The following is a 4,976-nucleotide window of genomic DNA, read 5'->3' as shown; positions in this document are numbered from 1 at the left end:
AGTCAGTCAGTCAGTCAGTCAGTCAGTCAGTCAGTCAGTCAGTCAGTCAGTCAGTCAGTCAGTCAGTCAGTCAATCAGTAAGTATGTAAGTAAGTAAGTAAGTAAGTAAGTAGGTAAATAAGTAAGTAAGTAAGTAAGTAAAAAGTTTATTTATATAGCGCCTTTCACGGAAAAGGATTTCACAAGGTGCTGTACATCCTCTATCAGAAAGAAAAAAACAAATACATCACAATAACTGTACAAATTATACACTCAATATATTCAATATTTGAAGCAAAAACAAAAAGGAGTTCAGTTTATCTCTCACCCTTATAGATGGAGGGGATGGATACTAAACCGGAATAACACAGGGCTTATAAATTCAAGTTGTGAGGTGTTGAATAGTTGAATGCTTGAGTGAAAAGGTGTGTTTTTAGTTGATTTTTAAAGGAGTCAGTGTTATCAAGAGATCTTAGATAGGGCGGAAGTGCGTTCCACAGTCTAGGAGCCATTGATGAAAAGGTACAGTCACCACGGGTCTTGAAGTAAGTATAGGGGACTAAGAGAAGATTCTGGTCTTGTGAGCGCAAGTTGCGTCTGGGGTTATAAGGCGAGAGAAGACCGGAGATGTAATTCGGCGCTCGGCCGTGTAGAGCTCTAAAAGTGAGAACCAGGATTTTGAACTTGTCTGAATTGTACAGGTAGCCAGTGGAGGTCTGATAATGTACAGTAGGGGAGATGTGAGAGAATTTAGATGTTCTAGTTAGAAGTCGAGCAGCAGAGTTTTGAACAAGTCGGAGCCGGTTTAATTGTTTCTGATTTAAGCAGGTGAACAGGCTGTTACAGTAGTCAAGATGGGTTGAGATAAAGGCATGGATTACCATTTCCAGGTCAGAGGCAGGCAGGAGGGGGCGAAGTTTAGAAATGTTACGGAGTTGGAAATAGCATGAGGTAACTAGATTTTTGACATGTTTATCTAGTGACAGATCTGAATCAAAATTGACTCCCAGATTTTGTATGCTCTTTTTAACAGTCGGTCCCAGAGAGCCCAGTTGTTCTTTTATCTGAGGGATCTTATTTTCAGGTGCCAGGATCAGAGTTTCTGTCTTGTCACGATTAAGGAGTAGCAGGTTGTCAGAGAGACATTTGTTGACTTCTGTGAAACAGTCTAAAAAAGAGATCAACTTCTGGGAAGTTGACTCATTAAAAGAGCAGTATAACTGCAGGTCATCAGCGTAGAAGTGATAGGAGACATCATGAAAACTGTTAATGATCTGGCTTAGGGGATGGATATAGAGGAGGAACAGGAGGGGCCCCAGGATTGAACCCTGTGGTACGCCACAACTGAGTTGGGCTGGTTGAGAATAAGTTTGATTTTGAAATACTGAGAAAGAGTGGTCAGAGAGGTACAGTATGAATTAAACCAGTTTAATAATTTTTAATACACAAAAATTTACTTGGCGGTAGCTCAGACTAATGTCTTATTCAACATTTTTCAACATTTGCTTGTGTGGAAATGTTTTTCTCCCTCATCTTTTGAGCTGTTTCTTCATCATATCCTCCTTCACTGAATAACCACATCACTGATCTGCTGTCTAACATCTTGTTGAAATATAAATCTTGAACTATCACATCTGCCCCACCCTATTTCCTCATTTCACAGTTCCTCTTTTGACATCATATGTTTTATTTTGGTCCARGAAAAACAAATGCTACTGCTTCTGACCTCACATCTGGGATCTCTTTCTTGTCTTGAAGCCATGCTGCCARGCATTGATCATTACGGTCCGTCTTAACCTCACTTCCATGACTCTTTCACATATTTTCATGCTATGGTTCATTAACTGTGTCCAAGTGAGACAATAAATGTTTTCACTGCGCTACTTGTCAAACAGAGCTTCTTCTTGTAGGTGTAGGTAAAGGCAGCATTGTTAAGAAACCCTTTCCCTGTTTAAAACTTGACCTAAACATTTCTTTTAGCATTTGATGAAGAAAATTTCTGCTGAAATTCCTCCTGATCTTTTTATGACCTATTCGTTAAGTCAGTTAAATTGCTTGCTTGATAATTTACCTCCATTACGTTAAAAAAATAATAAATCCTGTGATGTTCTGTGTCAGCGACAGCCTTTAGAATGACATTTGGACTGTGTTCACTGCYTCTTCCTAATTACAGAAGCTCTTGAAGGATGCGTTACAGTCCACYGGAGTTTGGAAGTGACATGACTTCTATGCACTGAAGCTAAAGTGTTCCCTGAACTCTAAATGCACCATAATATGTCAACTCAATATGTTAAAGGCAGCGCTCAGCGGTCAGCAGCTTTCGTACTATCTACAGAAAGTTAATAAAATATTCTGAAGAAAGGGTAGGAACATGCTATATTGATGAAAAAGAAAAGAAACTTGACGTATTATAATTTCTGTCGTTGACCTCGCCTGACACAGTCTTTTGTTGTTTTATAAAAGTTATTTTCCCCAGGCATGTTATATGATGATGAAAATATATTTATTATTTATTTTAGCTTTAAACCAACTAAATGACTTTTTTAATTTGATATGTTTCTTGGTGAAAACAAAGAAAAACTTGTCAAAATATTTAAATTTCACATATAATAAAGTGTAGAGTCAAACTGTAATATTTTCATGGAAAAGTTAAGTCACAGCTTTACTCATTCATATTCCTCACTCCCCTTATTGCATCCAGACCCATGGGCATACACATGCATACAAACCCAGTAATTTTTTGGCAGTTCATAAAAGCTTGTTAGAAAAACTCATTAATCCATAACCARATTGTGCTCCAAAAAACCAAGTTTTCACAGACACAACAAAAGAACTAAAACCAGCCATTCTGGTCTTACTTACCTGCCTTTGTGTCTTCATATGAGTTGAACAGCATCAGCGTTACCTGTGTAATCYCTCTCCAGACTTTTTTACTCCAGAGATCCATGATGAATGAACGAATGAATGAATAAATGCTGCAGTAAAGTGGTGAGAGACAACCTGTCCACTCCTCACTCCACTCCTCCACAGTCTCACCCTGCTCAGATCTATGAGTTTGGCTCTCCGGAGTCCTCAGTGCRGACTGAAATCCACCTGGCTCAACAGAGAGGATAACCAGCGGGCTGCTCTCTGATCAGCTGCAGAGTGAGGTGAGAGGAGAGAGACAGAGACTCACAGAGGGAGGAGGGGAGGGATGGCTTTTACAACTGTCACAGTGGGAGCACTCCAGGCATTAAAAGAGCTCKGATGACATTCTGATTCATTAAAAATCCTTCAGAAGAAAATCCACTGCAGGTCACGTTCCTTTGAGTCATCTCGAGTCCCAGTGGGCTGCAGTTTGTTGCCATACAGTGCAGTAGTTCACATCCATAGGAAACTGGACTGAGCCAGAGGAAAAAAAAGTGAAACAGACTCTGCAAATCAACTTCAAACATCCCCAAGGAGGAGATACAGGAAWTTACTTTAAATTTGAAATGTCATGTAATACATTTTTTTAGCTAAAAAAGTGTATTTTTTCCTGAAAACATAAAAAAATTAAAGTGGATTTCCTTGAAGGAATGATTATTGCCTGCCATCTTCTATGTCAAAGTTTGTAAAAAAAAATAAACAGGGTTAGCACTCAAAGTAGGTGATGGGGATGACTTRCAGCTACTACCACACCYAATCTGAGRTCAYTATCACACTGACTGAATTCTGCGGTTGATTTGTTGTTGCAACATCTTGAATGGGGTTGACTCCAAAATGTAATCAGTTGTGGATGTACAGCTAGAGGGTGGGCTGTGAAGTGRCTCGTTTACTTTTAAAGAGACAGCCTCAAAACGAGTTGATCTGAGACGTGTGAGACACCTCAGTAAAGGGGCGAAAGAGGGGCTTGTGGAATTACAGTAAGGAGGAATTCAGACTAAAGCATTGCAGATCCACTTTATAAAGACCCCAACGGAATGATTTAAATGTGAAAAAGAAGGATTTAAAAACAGCATATGTCTCCTTCAAAGATTTATGTCCTGATCTGAGCACACCAGACATAATGGCACTGTATTCTTTGGACGACACAGATTTAATGTGTCTTGAGAATAAAATTTTACCATAAGATAACGTCACATTGCAAATGAAAAACATCCAACAAGGTAGCATTTAACATTTTTATTTGCTAATTTTCCCAAAATGCATAAATTTTCAGGACAGTAAGAAAGAAACAAGCCACCCTTCTGCCTGAAAAACAGGCTTTATTGAGCATTTGCATTAAGAGAATGCAAAAGAAGGCATTTCTTTGATGCAGGAAGGTTTTTTTAAACATTTTCTGTGAAAGCTGAATAAACACTTCCCCTCCACTGAAAGGACAAAATATATTAGGTTTAACCATAAAATCCTTTAAAAGGAATAAACATTTCAGCCACTTCTGAATCAATGGTTGAGCAAAATAAAAATCAAAGTTGTCAGCTTCAGACTTGAACACTTTTTAATATGAGAATAGAGAAGCAGCCCCGACAAGTGTCATGCTGTCCATTACACTTAAACTTTCTTCATTCAAGGATGGCTTGTTTCACCTGCATGGAGAGCTCATTTACTTCACAGCAAAACCTTCCAAATGCCAGCACCACACCTCAGARCAACTCCAGGCCTTTTTTCTGCTTGAATGAGAATGACGTAACAAAGGGATTGCCCACACCTGTCCATGAAATTGCCTTGGAGTCAATTGTCCAATTACTTTTGGCCCCTTTAAAAACAGGGTGGCACATGTTGAGGAGCTGAAACACCTAAACCCTTCATCCAGTTTTAATATGGATACCCTCAAATGAAAGCTGAATGTCTGGACTTTAGGTCCATGTACATTATATAACCATAACTTGAATATGTTTCAGTAAACAGGTAAAAAAAAGACAAAATTTATGTCAGTGTCAAAATACAGCGGGTAAAATAAGTATTGAACACGTCACCATTTTTCTCAGTAAATATATTACTAGAGGTGCTAATGACATGAAATTTTCACCAGATGT

The 4,976-nt window shown here is 38.7% G+C and overlaps 1 pseudogene; it reads right to left on the bottom strand.

The window, feature by feature from the left end:
* Positions 1–3,039, bottom strand: part of LOC106523965 (contactin-associated protein-like 5) — a 34,729-nt pseudogene extending 31,690 nt beyond the window's left edge.
* Between the last annotated feature and the right edge of the window lie 1,937 nt (positions 3,040–4,976).

The sequence above is a fragment of the Austrofundulus limnaeus genome, unplaced genomic scaffold (assembly GCF_001266775.1).
Source record: "Austrofundulus limnaeus strain Quisiro unplaced genomic scaffold, Austrofundulus_limnaeus-1.0 Scaffold172, whole genome shotgun sequence".
Lineage (NCBI taxonomy): Eukaryota > Metazoa > Chordata > Actinopteri > Cyprinodontiformes > Rivulidae > Austrofundulus > Austrofundulus limnaeus.
The sequence above is the reverse complement of the archived record's forward strand: the minus strand, read 5'-3'. Positions and strand labels throughout refer to the sequence as shown.